The sequence below is a fragment of the Chelonia mydas genome, chromosome 4, assembly GCF_015237465.2.
Source record: "Chelonia mydas isolate rCheMyd1 chromosome 4, rCheMyd1.pri.v2, whole genome shotgun sequence".
NCBI lineage: Eukaryota > Metazoa > Chordata > Testudines > Cheloniidae > Chelonia > Chelonia mydas.
In genome coordinates this window covers 32,385,386-32,405,302 of record NC_057852.1, presented here as the reverse complement: position 1 = coordinate 32,405,302, position 19,917 = coordinate 32,385,386, and the positions used below count along the sequence as shown (strand labels likewise).

General features: G+C 44.5%; 1 long non-coding RNA gene across 1 annotated transcript in view; it reads right to left on the bottom strand.

The window, feature by feature from the left end:
* Positions 1 to 19,917, bottom strand: part of LOC122465462 — a 102,375-nt gene that overhangs the window by 69,073 nt on the left and 13,385 nt on the right. The window lies entirely within an intron of this gene.

Here is a 19,917-nt window from a genome sequence, read left to right as displayed (position 1 = left end):
GTCTGCACTGTATTATTTATGTCCAGTTTAGACTGAGGCCAAGGATTTCAAGAGGAACCTAAAATTTGGCTTCTACGTGCTTGCAACCCCTTCCAGCTTATTGCCATTTGCAAATTTTATAAGTGTTCCCTGTACTCTATCATCCAAGTCATTAATGAAAATTTTGACTAGTTGTCTACCCAAAACAGATCCCTGGAAGGCTCCCCTAGATACACCCTCCCAGTTTGACAGCGAACCATTGATAACTACTCTTTGAGTATGGTTTTTCAACCAATCAGTTGTGCAACCACCATATAGCAACATATCATGTTTTTAAATAACTGTGTATGCTTGGAATCCCTTGAAGAAAGGGACCATGGTGAAATTCACTGCTGTGCAAAGGGTGGGCATAAGGCCCACATACCAATGAGTTCCACTTAAGCCAAAGTTAAGGTGATGTATAGCCAATGTGCTACCCCCCTGCACAATGGTTAATTTCAACCTCTATAAATGCAATTCAGATTTTTTCTCCAAATTTTTTATTTATGTCTATAAATGAATTATGGGCATTTTTGTCTCTTTTTTCCCCAATAGCCCTCATTATCATCATATCAATTGTACAGGATGTGGTCATCAATAAGATGCTATCCATGGCCAGCCAGCTAATAGAATGGCAGATCATTACATTTAAATACAGTTTGAAAGAGTGGGTTTATTTATTGTGTTTTGGACATTCAGTTTTGAATTCATTCTGTTAACATCTATACAAATGTTCTGCCATGCCATTTGAATTCAGAAAACAAAAAGATTTTCCTTTTAAGCTAATAGGATTCCTTTAGTGTTCCATGAATAACCATGGACATGTTGGGTCAGAAAAAGCATACATGCAAGTACAATTTAAAACACTGATATGCCAGCACTTCTGTAATATTCTCCAAAGACAGAAATTCAAAACACTGTGGATTCATTTGCATAGCCTTTCGCCTCCCTACCAGTGCCACGTCCCACCAGCCAAGAGTTCTTCATAATAGTGAATAATCGGGGGGAGTGGAATAGAACGCCAAGTACTGTGAAAAAAATACTGACTGAGTAACAATTTAATAGTGTTTTCTACTGCTTCCTGTAAACATTCAAGCTCCATTCTGCTAATATGGGTCTAATTTTTTCCTTTCATGTAATGAACTCATTAATTCTCAGCGTATATAGGGAGATTCTTTGCTAATCAGTTGGAGATGGGATGGATTTCCTGATGCATTAATGTATAGTATGTCAATCCTATATACTTTGTTTGGATTCTTGGTCCCAATTGTGGGTTAAGAACTGCAGCTCTAAGTAGCAATTTCCTGGGCCTGGATGTGTTTGAGAAACTGATCATTCTTTCACAATGAGGTTATCGCTTGACAGAGTAGATGCTGTAGTAACTCTACACTTGCACTCTGCAATCAGCGTGCAGTGGTCAGAATCTTTGCTATTCTCAGCTAGTTACAATGCATTTTACTTACTGTACATCTGCTAGAAGATATTTAGCTTTACACAAGAACTCCAAATAGCCTATGTGCTGATTTATACTTTAAAGGCTTCAATTCAGGAAAGCACCTAAGCATATGCTTAAGTCCATCCTTGTTCAGAACAGCTCTTTAACATATGTTTATTGGAACTTAAGCATGTGCGTTTAAATGCTATCCTAAATGCTATTCCTGAATCAGGGGCTATTTACTCTCTTCTACAATGAGAATCAATTAAAAGAACATGTACATTTTAAGTATAAAAATAGGTTTATTTACAAGAAATAGTATAGCAGACAAAACATGGGCACAGCAGAATATAATTTAGGAGGAAGTCATGTGCCAGTATCTTAACTAGGAAGATGACAGATTTTCTTCACAAGCAGTGAAAATATATTGCTTTGATCATTCAGTTATTCAAATTTGAAACAGAAAAGAAAAACAAAAACAAAAAAACAATTTTTTTTTCTCCTTACAGCAGGATGACAAATTAAAATGAGTCATGTGAGGTAATGGAAAATGTTGCCTGTAATAAGTTTGTGTTACCACATTACAGTTTTTATTTTTTTTTTCTACCAGTTCTTCCATTCAGGACAAATATGATTTCCAGAGCAACAGCTATGGGTGTGGCTGCAAACATCAGAATGCTAGGTTCTCCCCCAACGAAAAACACCAAAAACATTCTGGGAAAATTTCACTGACAATATAGAGAAAGCACCACTGAAAACATGAGCTATAGAGAAATCAGTGCAAAAAAATAAACTTCTCTACGTAATGAATTTACTCTCATTGCAAAACTAAACTGCATTTGAAAACATTAATTCTCCTCCCATTTCACATAACCAATGGCTATATATAGCCTTTTGTTGACTTTTCAGCAGTCATCTTTACTATTATTATTAATCATGTTTATTATGGCGACTGACTTGTCCTCCATGGCTTCCAGTTCTGAGCCATATTGCTCACCCTTACAACAGGAGGGAGACTGCAGCTAGCAAGTTGCTTGAGAAGGTACATGCCAACCCAAGCTTGCCCTTGTTCAACAACCTTTTTAGTTCACCAGCTACATGTCTTCCATCACAACACCCATTGGGGTCGAGGCTGCCACGCCAGGATATATGACACTATAGTCCCTGTGGCAGGAAGATTGGTGCTTAACATCAACCACCAATCAGTTCCTTGTCACAGACTCTACTGCCAGCTGGCCTGCCCGGCTTTGACTTGCCATGTTGGCAGTGGGCCTTTCTTAACGGATTCCAGCCTGGGCAAGGTGCTGTGCAGCCAACCAACACCGCTGGGGTCTACGAGACAATCCAAGCTGCAGCTGTGGCACAGATCAAACAGTGATACGTGTTGTGGAGGACTGCCTGCTAACCAAATTCAGCAATCTCCGAGAATGCCACTTGGCCACTAAGAACACTACTGCTTGCCTCAGCGAATATGCACACTTCGGGGGAGTGGGAGAGGGGGTGGACTGGCTCAATGGAAAGAAAAGCAAAGGGAGAAGGGACATTGAAGGGGGGGGGGAAATGAGGGACAGGGCACGGCAGAAGAAGGTAAAAAAGTCTGCAGTTTTTCACATGGCAGGGGGAGAGGTGGCCGTACAAGGGTTCCGGTGTCTTCAGAGTTGGGGATGCTTGGGAAGGGGTAGTCTTGACTAGGCCCCATTTTACTTACTCCTCCTCCCCCCAGTCCCTGCTTTGGTTGCTTGTGCAGTAGGCTTTCCTGGGACGTCAGCATGTGGCCTTCCAGCCGTGTGACTGTGTAGGGCTGTCTCCTCTATGTCTGCGTTCTGATAAAAGATCTATTAAATATTGTGTGGCAATAATTTATAGCTAAATTTTCAACAGCAATATTAAATTCACATGCACTAAAATGGAATCCACTCATCTCTCCCACAAAAGCCAGTCTGTATTAACCCATGATTTAAACTCATTTGGCTTAATGCTTCTTATTGTTAAGTGTACACATTGGGGATTTAACTAGGTGGATAAAACCCTTAGTTGTCTACATAAAGAAGGGACAAGAAATGAAGAGACGTTGTGGCTCAGGGCTTTCCACAGGGCTTGTAATTTAACAGAGCTAAAGGAAACTTGTATGTGACTTTGATGTATTTCACAGAATTACAAAGTCAAATTGAAATAAAAACAAACTTGTGCATTGATTGATTTCTAAATCTTTGGCAAAAAGTAATTAGTATGGAATAAAGTCCATGGGAGGGAAACTGAGGAGGCTTATTATGAGGGGCAGATGACAATTATGTCCAGCTATACCATAATTACAGCATCTCCATAAAAAATTCTATCAGGATGCCCTCTAGCCTACCCTCTTCAGCTCTATAGAGTTCCCTGAGTGTTAGATCAGGCCGTCAGTAAGGCTCTGTAATAATCAGCCTACATTCATCACCTACTGTACGGGTCAGCCAGAGAGTGGAGCATTTGCACAATGAACCCAGGTTGTGATCAGAGCTAAAAGCACTGCCTAGCAGCAAATCACACTACGATGGTGTGTGTCTGGTGAAGGAAAAGGGACACACAATGTTGTCAGCTAAGGAATGGTGGGAATGGGATCCAGAAGAAGCTGCATCCAGCTTTTCTGCTCTCCCAGGCCAGAAAGAGTCAGTCACACAGAGTAGATAGGTCATAGATTTTTAGGTTCCAAGGCCAGAAGGGACCATTGTGAGCACCTAGTCTGACCTCTTGTATGATACAGGCCACAAAACTTCCCCCAAGCTGTGAGAAAACAGGCTGGAAAAATATGAAGAGATCTCATCAAAGCTTTGAAATCCTGAGGAAGCAGACAGTATTAACTATTATTTATGAAAGGACTAGGTGACTGTCTGTATCTCTAGGTGCCTAAATACCTTTTAAAATCTGGTCCTAAATGACTTGCCCAAGGTCACAGAGAAAGCCTGTAGCAGAACAGCAAAATGAACTCAGTTTTCCTGAGCTCCAGGCTAGTACCGTAAGCACTGGTCAGGTTGTGCACACACAGCTGTCCCAGGGAGGCTCGTGTCCCAGGCAATTGATGGGTACAGGTGGCAATATAAATACCATAGGCAGGTGATTCAAGAAGGGAACCCATTTGTACTACATGCTTCTGTCCCCCTATTGCTGCTCTGCTGCCTCTGAAGACATAGGGCCCAATTTTCACAACTCCAGTTGAAGTCGGTGGACGCTGTGTGTGCTCAGCACTTCTGAAAATCAGGCCTGTAATGTTTAAATTGAAGTTTATTTCTCATTTTGGCTTGTCAAATTATGATTTTAGCCAAGCAAACAAAATCCAGCCCTGTATTTTACATCACTATTAGGTTATGTCCTGTCCCTAAATAAAATAAAAATCTCACATTTTATATGGTGAAAGATCCTAAAGCACTCTACAAACAATAGACGCATACCACCCAAGAACTGCAGCTGTCTCTGGGGTAGAGAGAAGAAAGCAATGAGTCTACAACATACTGCAAAGCACTGAAGGGAAGGGAAAATTTTGGCCAAAGCCATACACCTCACTCTGAAAAGTACCCTAGGACTTTTAATGAACACAGAGCAGAAAGGGCACCAATTTTTAAAGTCTAATTTTAAAGATACTTCTTTCCCCCCCTCCCCACCCCAAAATAACTTGGTACTGAATTTATCTACCTCAGAAGGATGAAGAACTGGGTTGACTGTGCTGGGACCTGAACCTATGATTCCTTGGAGTCATGTACTGTGTTCAGACCTTAGATCACTTATCTGTTTCCTCCAATTATATGTATTACTCAGGATTTTAATATCCCAGTTACAGTAATTGTTTTCTTTTAAACATTCTAAAGTACATTACCAAAGGAGGACACTTTGGTTTGTGTAAGAATTACTATAGTGTATGTTGTGAGAAATACATAATGACTTGGAACTGCAAAATATACTGGAAAAATATCAACTACCTATTTCAAGTCTGATAGGTCTAAAAACTCTGGTAATGATCAGGATATAGGAAATGTCAGTGTTTGCAACTAGTATACTAGTTTGTTTACCCTATGTCACTATAAAATATTGTCTGTACAACTCCAGGGACTTTGCAACTGAAGAGTCCCTCTATATATTTGTAGGAGATAGGAAGGGAGAGTGATGCATGTTCAAAACACATGATACTTACAAATAACTTTGCCAAAACTGTACATTTGTATCAATATAATTTAAGGTAAAAACCTTAATAGAGTGTTGTAAGCTTACAAACACCAAAATATAGAGGAATGAAGATTTCAACTTCTGCTCTGAAAATTGACTCTAAAAATGGCATCGTGGACTTCCATGTGTGTCCTTTCACAATGATTCTAGATCAGACTTGCTCAGTTTACCAAAAAATGTTTTAGTTCACTGCCAGCCCTGCAAACTCAACCTGGAATCCGAGAGTCAAGCTAGATGGTTTCCTTCTCCATTATGAGCAACACAGTTATTAAGTTCAGGCAGATTTGCATAGATACAGCTGACTGGAACTGTAAACATCAGCTGAATGCACACTAAGCCCTGGTCTACACTAGGACTTTAGGTCGAATTTAGCAGCGTTAAATCGATGTAAACCTGCACCCGTCCACACGATGAAGCCCTTTATTTCGACTTAAAGGGCTCTTAAAATCGATTTCCATACTCCACCCCTGACAAGTGGATTAGAGCTTAAATCGGCCTTGCCGGGTCGAATTTGGGGTACTGTGGACACAATTTGATGGTATTGGCCTCCGGGAGCTATCCTAGAGTGCTCCATTGTGACCGCTCTGGACAGCACTCAACTCAGATGCACTGGCCAGGTAGACAGGAAAAGAACTGCGAACTTTTGAATCTCATTTCCTGTTTGGCCAGCATGGCAAGCTGCAGGTGACCATGCAGAGCTCATCAGCAGAGGTGACCATGATGGAGTCCCAGAATTGCAAAAGAGCTCCAGCATGGACTGAACGGGAGGTACGGGATCTGATCGCTATATGGGGAGAGGAATCCGTGCTATCAGAACTCCATTCCAGTTTTCGAAATGCCAAAACCTTTGTCAAAATCTCCCAGGGCATGAAGGACAGAGGCCATAACAGGGATCCGAAGCAGTGCCGCGTGAAACTTCAGGAGCTGAGGCAAGCCTACCAGAAAACCAGAGGGGCGAATGGCCGCTCTGGGTCAGAGCCCCAAACATGCTGCTTCTATGATGAGATGCATGCCATTTTAGGGGGGTCAGCCACCACTACCCCAGCCATGTTGTTTGACTCCTTCAATGGAGATGGAGGCAACACGGAAGCAGGTTTTGGGGACGAAGAAGATGATGATGATGAAGTTGTAGATAGTCACAACAAGCAAGCGGAGAAACCGGTTTTCCTGACAGCCAGGAACTGTGTCTCAGCATGGACCTGGAGCCAGTACCCCCCGAACCCACCCAAGGCTGCCTCCTGGACCCGGCAGGCGGAGAAGGGACCTCCGGTGAGTGTACCTTTTAAACTACTATACATGGTTTAAAAGCAAGCATGTGAAAGGATTAATTTGCCCTGGCATTCGCGGCTCTCCTGGATGTACTCCCAAAGCCTTTGCAAAAGGTTTCTGGGGAGGGCAGCCTTATTGCGTCCTTCATGGTAGGACACTTTACCACTCCAGGCCAGTAACACGTACTCGGGAATCATTGTACAATAAAGCATTGCAGTGTATGTTTGCTGGCGTTCAAACAAACATCCGTTCTTTATCTCTCTGTGTTATCCTCAGGAGAGTGAGATATCATTCATGGTCACCTGGTTGAAATAGGGTGCTTTTCTTCAGGGGACACTCAGAGGAGCCCGTTCCTGCTGGGCTGTTTGCCTGTGGCTGAACAGAAATGTTCCCCGCTATTAGCCACGGGGAGAGGGGAAGGTTGAGGGGGTAGCCACGCGGTGGGGGGAGGCAAAATGCGACCTTGTAACGAAAGCACATGTGCTATGTATGTAATGTTAACAGCAAGGTTTACCCTGAATGAGCGTAGCCACTGTTTTATAAAATGTGTCTTTTTAAATACTGCTGTCCCTTTTTTTTTCCTCCACCAGCTGCATGTGTTTCAATGATCACGGGATCTTCTCCTTCCCAGAGGCTAGTGAAGATTAGAAAGAAAAAAAAACGTACTCGTGATGAAATGTTCTCTGAGCTTATGCTGTCCTCCCACACTGACAGAGCACAGACAAATGCGTGACGGCAAATAATGTCAGAGTGCAGGAAAATACAAAATGACCGGGGAGGAGAGGTGGCAGGCTGAAGAGCGGGCTGAAGCTCAAAATGTGGTGGCAGCGTGATGAGAGGAGGCAGGATTCAATGCTGAGGCTGCTGGAGGATCAAACCAGTATGCTCCAGTGTATGGTTGAGCTGCAGCAAAGGCAGCTGGAGCACAGACTGCCACTACAGCCCCTGTGTAACCAACCGCCCTCCTCTCCAAGTTCCATAGCCTCCACATCCAGACGCCCAAGAACGCAGTGGGGGGGCCATCGGCCAACCAGCCACTCCACCACAGAGGATTGCCCAAAAAAAAGAAGGCTGGCATTCAATAAATTTTAAAGTTGTAAACTTTTAAAGTGCTGTGCTTAAAGTGCTGTGTGGCATTTTCCTTCCCTCCTCCACCACTCCTCCTGGGCTACCTTGGTAGTCATCCCCCTATTTGTGTGATGAATGCAAGAATGCATGAATGTGAAGCAACAATGACTTTATTGCCTCTGCATGAGGTGATCGAAGGGAGGATGGGAGGGTGGTTAGCTTACAGGGAAGTAGAGTGAACCAAGGGGCGGGGGGTTTCATCAAGGAGAAACAAAGAGAACTTTCACACCGTAGCCTGGCCAGTCATGAAACTGGTTTTCAAAGCTTCTCTGATGCGTACCGCGCCTCCTGTGCTCTTCTAACTGCCCTGGTGTCTGGCTGCGCGTAACCAGCAGCCAGGCAATTTGCCTCAACCTCCCACCCCGCCATAAACGTCTCCCCCTTACTCTCACAGATAATGTGGAGCACACAGCAAGCAGTAATAACAGTGGGAATATTGGTTTTGCTGAGGTCTAAGCGAGTCAGTAAACTGCGCCAGCGCGCCTTTAAACGTCCAAATGCACATTCTACCACCATTCTGCACTTACTCAGCCTGTAGTTGAACAGCTCCTGACTACTTCCAGGCTGCCTGTGTACGGCTTCATGAGCCATGGCATTAAGGGGTAGGCTGGGTTCCCAAGGATAACTATAGGCATTTCAACATCCCCAACAGTTATTTTCTGGTCTGGGAATAAAGTCCATTCCTGCAGCTTTTGAAACAGACCAGAGTTCCTGAAGATGCGAGCATCATGTACCTTTCCTGGCCATCCCACGTTGATGTTGGTGAAACGTCCCTTGTGATCCACCAGAGCTTGCAGCACTATTAAAAAGTACCCCTTGCGGTTTATGTACTTGCCGGCTTGGTGCTCCAGTGCCAAGGTAGGGATATGGGTTCCGTCTATGGCCCCACCACAGTTAGGGAATCCCATTGCAGCAAAGCCATCCACTATGACCTGCACATTTCCCAGGGTCACTACCCTTGATATCAGCAGATCTTTGATTGCATGGGCTACTTGCATCACAGCAGCCCCCACAGTAGATTTGCCCTCTCCAAATTGATTCCCAACTGACTGGTAGCTGTCTGGCATTGCAAGCTTCCACAGGGCTATCGCCACTCGCTTCTCAACTGTGAGGGCTGCTCTCATCTTGGTATTCATGCGCTTCAGGACAGGGGAAAGCAAGTCACAAAGTTCCATGAAAGTGTCCTTACGCATGCGAAAGTTTCGCAGCCACTGGGAATCGTCCCAGACCTGCAACACTATGCAGTCCCACCAGTCTGTGCTTGTTTCCCGAGCCCAGAATCGGCGTTCCACAGCATGAACCTGCCCCATTAGCACCATGATGCATGCATTGGCAGGGCCCATGCTTTCAGAGAAATCTGTGTCCATGTCCTGATCACTCACGCGACCGCGCTGACGTTGCCTACTCGCCCGGTATCGCTCTGTCAGGTTCTGGTGCTGCATATACTGCTGGATAATATGTGTGGTGTTTAATGTGCTCCTAATTGCCAAAGTGAGCTGAGCAGCCTCCATGCTTGCCTTGGAATGGCGTCCGCTCAGAAAAAAGGCGCGGAACGATTGTCTGCCGTTGCTCTGACAGAGGGAGGGGTGACTGATGACACGGCTTACAGGGTTGGCTTCAGGGAGCTAAAATCAACAAAGGGGGTGGCTTTACATCAAGGAGTATTTCAGGCAGGACTTCACAGAGGTTTCCAATAAGAAATGGTGCACCTAAGTTATTGTTCTTATTGGAACAAGGAGGTTAGTCTGGCCTCTGATTGATACGTGGCTAGATTTACCTCACTGCACCTTCCCTGTGAGTGACTGCAGAGTGACCTAGAGGAATGAGTCCCCTAGACGGGGGAGAGGGGGAAGCAAATGAGTACAAAACAAATCTGGTCTATTTCTTGTTTTGATACACTCCATCTGTCTTTTACATCTTTGGCTGGCAGCAGACGGTGCAGAAGGACTGCATGCCATCCACATCTCAGGGCTGCCCGGCAGAAGATGATGCAATAGGACTGCTAGCAATCCGTATTGCCTGCCTGCTCACCATAAGATGGTTCAATAGGACTGACTGCAGGACTAAAGAGAATGACCTGGTCAAGTCACTCCAAATTTAGTCCCTGCGCCCATGTCTGCCCAGGCGCTCCTGGCCGACGTGGCCAGGAGCACCTCGGACATGACGATGACGGCTACCAGTCGTATTGTACCGTCTGCTGCCACAAGGCAAGGGGTTGCTGCTACTGTGTAGCAATGCAGTACCGTGTCTGCCAGCACCCAGGAGACATACGGTGACGGGTACCTGAGCGGGCTCCATGCTTGCCGTGGTATGGCGTCTGCACAGGTAACTCAGGAAAAAAGGCGCGAAATGATTGTCTGCCCTTGCTTTCACGGAGGGAGGGAACGGGGGCCTGACGATATGTACCCAGAACCACCCGCGGCAATGTTTTAGCTCCATCAGGCATTGGGATCTCAACCCAGAATTCCAATGGGCAGCGGAGACTGCGGGAACTGTGGGATAGCTACCCACAGTGCAACACTCCGGAAGTCGACTCTAGCCTTTGTACTGTGGAAGCACTCCGCCGAGTTAATTCACTTAATGCACTTAGAGCATTTTCTGTGGGGACATACACACTCAAATATATAAAACCGATTTCTAAAAAAACGACTTCTATAAATTCGACCTAATTTCGTAGTGTAGACATACCCAAAGTGAGGGAGCTGAATTCTTTCCATTGTGATGTTCTTCCCCTTTAAATGTTTGGGTACTCTGTATTCAACCAGTGAAGACACTTGCTTTTGTTTGTTCCAGCTCCACTAGTTACGTGGGTGGCCCTTCATTCTCTTGTGTGTAGTCGCCCAGGCATACACCTTAGAGGAAACTATCCGCGGACCACCTGAATGGAACTCTTGGGCCACTGGTGGTCCACAGACCACAGTTTGAGAACCTCTGAGTTAGAAAGCTTTTCTAATATCTAACTTAAATCTCCCTTGCTGCAGAGTAAGCGCATTACTTCTCGTCCTACCTTCAGTAGATACTGAGAACAGTTGATCACCCTTTTTAAAACAGCCCTTCTCAGCTCACCCCTCAGTCTTCTTTTCTCAAGACTAAACATGGCCAGTTTTTTCAACCTTTCTTCATAGGTCAGGTTTCTAAATCTTTTATCATTTTTGTTGCTCTCCTCTGGACTCTTTCCAATTTGTCCACATCCTTCCTAAATTGTGCCCAGAATTGGACACAGTACTCCAGCTGGGGCCTCACCAGTACCATGTAGAGGGGGACAATCGCCTCCTGTCTCTTACATACAATCCTCCTGTTAATGCACCCCAGAATTATATTAGCTTTCTTTGCAGATACGTCACATTGACAACTCATTTAGTTTGTGGTCCACGATAGCCCGCAGATCCTTTTTAGCAGTACTACGACCTAAAGTTTTTCCCCATTTTGTAGTTGTGCATTTGATTTTTCCTAAGTTAAGTATTCTGCACTTGTCTTTATTGAATTTCATCTTTTTGAATTCAGACCAATGCTAAAATTTGTCAAGGTCATTTTGAATTTTAAACCTGCCCTCTAAAGTGCTTGCAACCCCTCTCAGCTTGGTGTCATCTGCAAATTTTATAAGCATAGTCTCTGCTCCATTATTCAAGTCATTAAAGAAAATATTGGCTTGTACCAGACCCAGTACTGACCCATGCAGGACCCCACTAGATACACCCTCCCAACTGGACAGCAAACCATTGATAACTACTCGAGTACAGTCTTTCAACTAGTTGCACACCCACCTCATAGTAAATTCATCTAGACCACATTTCCCTAGTTTGCTTATGACAAGGTCATACAGAACTCAGTCAAAAGCCTTACGAATATCAAATCTACTGCTCCCCCCACCAGGTCAGTAATCCTATCAAAGAAGGAAATTAAGTTGGTTTGGCATTATTTGTTCTTGACAAATCCATGCTGACTATTCCTAATAACCTTATTGTCCTTCAGGTGCTTACAAATTGATTGTTTCATTATTTCCTTCGGTATCTTTCCAGGTATTAAAGTTAGGCTGACTGGGTCTACAAATCCCCAGGTCCTCCTTTTTAAAGATAAGCACCAGGTTTGCCCTTCTCCAGTCCTCCGGGCCCTCTCCAGTCCTCCAGGAATTCTCAGAAATAATTGTCAGTGGCTCCAAGATTGCTTCATCTAGTTCCATAGGATGAATTTCATCAGGCCCTGCTGACTCAAATACAGGTTAAAGAATGTTTAGAGAAGATGTTCTTTCCCTATTTTGGTTTCTATTCCTTTGTCCTGGTTGTCAAATATTAATTGTTGTGGCGGTTCAATGACAAGATGGAACACAGCTTTTAGCAAGCAAGCGGCTGGTCTGCTAACGGGTTTCTGCCTGTCAGCTTTCCACCTTCCCCTTTATTCTCTCTCTCCTCCCGCGCATTACATTCTCCAACAGATAAAAGGAATACACTGGCTTTGTTTAACATTCTTATTTACCAATTTCTATCTACCGCATTCCTTGCTCTTGGGCCTTGAGCCCAGTCCTGGGAGGCATCCCACGGTTCATGCCATCTGGGCGAGATTCCAAGGTTGATGCCCTTGAGAGGAGCTGTGTGTGCACAGGTCCAGCACAACACTCCGGGTGTGCCCTGAATGTTGCCAAGCGCATGAACCTTGTATGAATCCTACAAATTGTGTTGAGTATCTTGTCATCAACCTTTTTAGTGAAGACTGAGGCAAAATAGGCATTAAGCACCTCAGATGAGCAAGTATGATCCAGTACAGGGCGCCATTTGGCTCATACCATCTGTACTGAAGATGTGTGCTGCCAAGACACACAGTTACTCAGTGAATGTGGGTGCAGGGTGATCAGAGTTGTTCTTAAAAATCTGCATTTTCCTACTTCCAATCGATAGTTGATAGATGTGACTAGACTTAGCAAAAGAAAACAATTCTGCTGCAATGTATGGTTGGTATATTTGTTTTCCTTTCACATTGGTATAGAACTAGAGTGGTGTATATAATTCCATTATAATATGGTATTCGAGGACAGGGAGTAGCAAGAGACTGTTTTATCCCTTACTCAGTAAACTGAGACTTGCCTGGATCATCTCAGAGTTTACACATTTCTTATTGTGTAACAAAATTGAATCTATAATTCTTTCTAGATGGAGTACTTGGAATCCACTCTATTTATACAGGACATTGTACAGCTCCCTGGGTTTCTCATGATTTCAGGGAAGGGTGGGAGCCTACATCTGTGTGTGGTAATCCATCAAATGGCCTCACTTGGTTTCCCCTAAGTGAGAGTTCACCAATTCACATCTTCAATTATTTATTGTGGCATTATCTTAAAATAATGAGAGTGCATAAATGGAATAAAGTTATAAGGGATGGGAATGTGTGGGAACTGAAAGTAAAAGAGTGGTGGGAGACACCATCCATCTGGAGACACTGTAGGTTATAAAAATATGGAATCTCTCATTTATGTAAAAAATTGCATTGCACGCTATTAAGTTACTTGCAAACTGATCGGATGAACCCAAGGAAAACAAAACAGCTGATTACAATACATCTGTCATACTATTGTAATACAGTAAGTTAATACTATAGATATAAGAATACAGTTTCCAGTTTCTACCTAGAGATTTGATTGTATTTGTTTTGCCTAGGATTTTCAAAGGAGACTGAAGGGTTCAGGCACCCAATCCCCACAGATTTCTTCAATGGGATTTGAAGCTGATGTTCCTTACTCTCTGCTACAGTTCCCGGGCAAACTGTGCTGTTCACTCCTTCAGTTCCTCTAGAGTGTACCCTTTAAGTGTCATGCCTGGCTCCCTGCACCTCACTCTGGGTGGAACCACATGGTCTAACCCAATCTTGGCTGCAGCCTTCTATTTCCTAACCATGTTAACCTGACAGGCCCAACTGTATATAGTACCTATGAGTCCTTTTTCTCCAAGGACCTGTGAGGTGGTTAAAGTAACTCAAAAACAGCTTCTTCAAAACTAAGCATTAAGTATTCATCCCCTGCCCTCCCAAAAAAGGGTACAAAAGCACAGAATAGAGAGTAAAAACAAACAAACAAACAAAAAAAACAGGCCTATATGCATGGGCCTTACTCAAGAAGTCAACTTTTTGTGGGTATGAACATGGCTATTGCATTTGAGTGTTTATTTGGATGCTTATCCAGGCTGTTGGTTTACCTTTCCTTTCTATGGTTTTTTTAACATCCCCTTTTGATGTAACCCCATGGCACCCATCACACACACACACACACACTAATAAAATGCAATAAAGATATTTCCTAGTTTACCACAGGCTCTTTTGAAAATTCTAGCTTTTATTATTTGGATTTCTCCAGTAATAATAATAAATAGAAGCATTCAGCCATTCAGAGCTCTACAAACCCAACAAGTTACAAAACACGAAACTAAACAATAGTTTACGTCACTGACAGCCAATAGCAACAGTTTCAGCCAACTCTGAAAAACAGGGGAGACATCTTTGTTGTACCAGAAACACCTTGGCTAGTTCTCTGTAAAATTTGTGCTGTGAGAATGACAATCTTGTTGAGGATCTCAGCTTTGAAGCTCCACTCTAAATGTAACAACTAAATAGTTGCTCAGAACAGAGATCTCTAGCATAGAATGGAAGCGTATAAGGATTGCTAAAGAAACTTATTTCAGAGTAACAGCCGTGTTAGTCTGTATTCACAAAAAGAAAAGGAGTACTTGTGGCACCTTAGAGACTAACCAATTTATTTGAGCATAAGCTTTCGTGAGCTACATCGATGAAGTGAGCTGTAGCTCACGAAAGCTTATGCTCAAATGAATTGGTTAGTCTCTAAGGTGCCACAATTACTCCTTTTCTTTTAAAGAAACTGACTCTCACTGCTTTGTAACTATTGCCTTTAAAATAAAATAGAGGTTTGCTTTGCATCATGCTGTTCAAAGCTTAATAAAGTGTATATTTTCTTTAAAATTATGTAAAAAAATAAGAATTATTTCTTGGGAAGGTGAGAGATTTATTTGCAGGTTTCTTTTATTTCAGCAGCCCTTTGAAGATTCCTGACATAATTATCCTGTATTTTAGTGTGTTTTTGCACCCTTACATCTGATATTTTATTTCAGTGAAGGTTCTCTGGAGCAATGGAAGCCCTGCCTACTTTCACAGTACCTGTGAAACAGGCTGATACTGCCACCTTGGGGAAGATTCTTTCCACATAGTTCAAGGATTCTGAGTGTTTGTCATATAAACTGATTTCATGTTTTCCCCATCATACACCCGCAGGAAGACGACTTCTTAAACCTCTCTAACCATGCAGTCATAAGATCTTTCAGATGGCTCCCAGTTCAGTGGGCATTAGGATACATACTGTAGAGAAATGCTGTTTTTGTGGCGAGAAGTAGAGTTACGTTTTAGATTAATTTAGCAGTGTTTCTTTTACTTCAACATTGCTGTTTAGTATTGCCAGCAAGATGACCACAAATGAATTGAGATCCTACTCGGTCTTTGACAGGGTGCCCAGAGCCTGAATTAGCATGCAAACTCATCCTCTTCTTGCCACTTAGCTTTATTAGGCCATATCCACACTATATAGTTTTGTCGACAAAACAGTGGAGGTGTACACACTGCCACGCTCCTCCTACCGATTTAACTTTCCTGCTATGCCAATATAAGAAAACCACTTGGACAAGACGCAGAGTTATATACGACACAGAGTCAGTGTAGACACTACATTGCTGATGTCACCTCCAGGAAATGTCCCACAATGCTCATCATGACTGCATTGGTCACCATTTTGAACTCCATGGCCCAGCAGCCAGGTACACAGGCATGTACCCTTCTCCTTTTAAAGTCCTGGGAATTTTTGAAATTCTTCTTCCTGTTTTCTCAGGATGAACCGCTCACATAGCATCTTCCCAGCTGACCATGGCAGCTCCCTGCAGCAAATACGCTCCTGCCTGGAGGACCCTGGGAGTTGTTGGATCTGCAGGGAGAGGAGGCTGAGCAGTTGCAGTTCTGCTCCAGCTGTAGGAGCTTTGATACCCACAGGCAGATTGCTTAAGGCATGGAGCTCAAGGGGTACGAGAGGGAGACACAGCAGTGTTGTGACAAGATCAAGGAGCTGAGGCAGGCATATCAGAAGGAAAGGGAGGCCAACTCCACCCCCAAGAGCCCTGTGGATACTTTGGGGAAGGGGGGCTGGAGGCAGCAGCCATGGGGTGAACTCCAAGGATGAAGTGATGGATGAGAAAGTGGCGTTGGAAGAGAATGGAGGACAGGCATTAGGACAGTCCAGTGGTGTGGTGAGCCAGGACCTGTTTTTAACTCCAGAGGGGTCTAGCCAGTCCCAGCACTTCAGCTATGGCATGCCTAATGCAGGAGAGGGGCTCTCCGGTAAGTACTTGCTGTGCTTCGATACCGCAGGAGAAATGAAGTAAAGCTTCCCCCCACATCCCAGGGTAGAAAAGGGATAGAAATAACCAATAGTAGCACTGTATGCATCTGCTTCGCATTCCTCTGTGTTGCTAAACAGAGGGGGGCCCTGTGGAAAAGTTTGTTGATGCACACTGGGATGTCCCAGGAAACCTTCAAAGAGATCTCTAGGAAATGTTCATGGAGGTACTCAGAAATCCTTTGCTGAAGTTTCCTTGGGAGGGCTGCTTTGTTCCTTCCCCCGTGGAAGGAAACTTTGCTGTGCCAATCATCAATTACATCTGCAGGCACCAAAGCAGCACACAGGTGAGCAGTATATGGACCCAGTCTGCAACCACACGCGTGCAGGAGCTGTCATTATCTTGCTCCTGAGGGTATCACCCCTGCCTGTGGAAAACTGTGCCAGTATTCAGAATAGCGTCCCAAGGTACTCGTAATGGTCCTTCTCAAACACTCCCCTGCCCTTTGTCCTATCTTACCCCCTCCCCCTTGTGCCCAACTGAACTCACCATGGTTAGGGCTCTTGGCGTGCTGTGTGCCTGCCAAGGGAAAGTGGTGTATGTAACTTTTATGAATCAAGGCTGTGAGCGCACTCCCAATAGTGCCTCAATCTATTGTTTCTTCAGCTTCTGCAGATGTGGCCTTGAGTCTCCTCCTGCACACTGGCCAAATGCCTTCATCTGATAAGGAGATGAACCAGAGGATTCAGGACAACCTGCTCAGGGAGGTGCTGCAATCATCTGATGATGCTGATAGTGAGCAGACCTTGGAGAGAAGCTATCAATGAAAAACTGAGAATGGATAGCCAAGAGAACAAGGAGTAATGGTCTCAAGTTGAAGTGGGGGGGGTGGGGGTTGGTTGGATATCAGGTAAAACATTTTCACTAGGAGGGTGGTGAAGCACTGGAATGGGTTACTTAGGGAGGCGGTGGAATCTCCTTCCTTAGAGGTTTTTAAGGTCAGGCTTGACAAAGCCCTGGCTGGGATGATTTAGTTGGGGATTGGTCCCCTGCTTTGAGCATGGGGTTGGACTAGATGACCTCCTCAGGTCTCTTCCAGCTCTAATCTTCTATGATTCTAAGAGAAGAAACAGGCAGGAGTTGATGATTCAGCTGGTCGAGACACAAACAGACACGCTGAAGTCCCTGACCGCGCTGCACATGGAACACATCGATGCTCACCTCCTTTTGCAGCCCATTCAGAATGGTCTTCCAGGGCCTCCCCAAACTCCCCACACACATTCCTCACATACCGCAGTATCCCGTGCGCTCCACTTTTATGACATGTTTCAAAATGACAGTTGGACATACACCCAGTTGGACATACACCCAGACAATGAATCTTTATTGATCTTTGACCCACAATGGTTGCTGCTGAAATTCATACATAGTGGCAAATCAGAGTATTTGCAGAGTACACTTAATGCACACACAGCAATCATTACAAGGGTCATACTACAGTGCAAGAAAATAATGCCTGGCTCAATGCAAAGACATATAGAAAGACATTACTGGGACTCATTATCAAAATGCTCCTTCAAACACTCCCTCGTTGGAATAGCTCCCCATTCAGCCTCTCTAACAGCCCTGGATCTGGCTGCTCAAAAGCAGCCACCAGCCAAATCCATCTCAAGGCTCCACCTCTGCAGAAACTTTCCTCCATTACTTTCACACATATTATGCAGAGCACAGCAGGCTGCTATGACCATAGGAATATTTTCCTCACTGAGGTCTAGCTTGCCAAAAAGGGAGCACTGCAACCCTTTAATCTGCCAAAGGCACAGTCAATGGTCATTCTGCACCTGCTGAGCTTGTTGAAGCACTTCTTGCTGCTGTCAAGGTTTCCAATGTAAGGCTTCATGAGCCATGGGAGCAAGGAGGAGGCTGGGTGTCCAAGGATCAGAATTGGCATTTCCACATCCCCAGTTACAATCTTCTGGTCTGGAAAAAAGTCCCTGCTTGCAGCTTTCTGTATGGGCTAGCATTCCTGAAGATAAGTGTGTCATGCACCTTCCCTGACCACCCCGCGTTGGTGTCTGTGAAACAACCCCAGTGATCCACCGACACTTTTCTATGGTATTGCAAAGTAGCCCTTTCTGTTGATGTACTCCATTGCAAGGCGGTCTAGGGTCAAAATGGGATGTGTGCAACACAGTTAGGGAATCCCATTACCACAAAGCCATCCACTATTTCCCTCACATTGCCCAGAGTGTCAGTCTTTCGTAGCAGGAGGTGATTAATGGCCCTGCACACTCACATCACTGCAACCCCCACAGTGGACTTCCCAACTCCAAACTGATTCACGACTGATCGGTAGCAGTCTGGAGTTGCCAGCTTCCACACAGTGATTGCCACTCACTTTTTCACAATTAGGGCAGCTCTTATTTTGGTGTCCCTGTGCTGCAGGGTACAGATAAACCTCACACACAGTTCCAGAAAGGTGGCTTTTCACATGCAAAAGTTCTGCAGTCATTGCTTCCAAAGCCCAGTACCGACAGTCCACTGCATGCAGCTGCTCTGTGAATGCCAGCAGTAATCTTGAATTGTTTTTTTCCATGGAATGCAGCAGGGCTGACACCACAGTGTCATGATCAGATCCACAGCTCATGAAGTACTACAGGATCAGCCATGTTGTGTTCATGATGCTCATCGCAAAACTAAAGAGCAGTGCAGGATCCATGCTTTCAGACAGATGGTAGATGCACAGTTCACAGGTGCAATTGAAAAGCGGCATGAAACATAGTAGGAAGCCCATAGAATGATGGGTCGAAGAAAACTGCATCGTGGGATGCTGAGCCTACCCACCCCGATGCACTGTGATCTCTTCCCAGAGCACCCAGGAGCAAATGGTGGGGAGTTGCACAGTGGGATAGCTACCAACAGTACACTGCTCTATCTGTCGATGCATGAGCACCAACTGTGGACACACTTCACCATCACAAGGACAGTTGTGTGGATGTGCACAAACAGTTTAATTACAGCGGTGGAAGATGATCAACATAACTTACATTGACTTAATTTTGTAGTCGAGACATAGCCTTAGCAATTCAAAAGCAGTAACATCAATCACAGCCTTCGCCGGTGTCCATTATACCCATCCTGGAGGAAACAAGCTGCAGGCTGCCACAACGAGTCAGCTGAATGTCTCCGCTTTAGGCAGGGTGCTAAGACCTGCTAACTGGATGGGTCACCAGAAGAGCTCTGACCCCACTGTTACCACAATATTGGCTAAATTGGCCAATACTACTAAAAGTATACTGCATGAGCTACAGCCAACACACAACTGATACTAGGTACAGAAGTGGTCTGAAGGTGCGCTTCAGACCTGGGCTGTTATAGTTAGGCTAGGGTTGAGGCCAAATTAAGGCTAGGGTTTGGTTTTCACAATGCTATAGTCTCATGAATTTAGTGGAGATTGAACAATTCTTTCACTCCTAGCGATAGTCCCTCCAT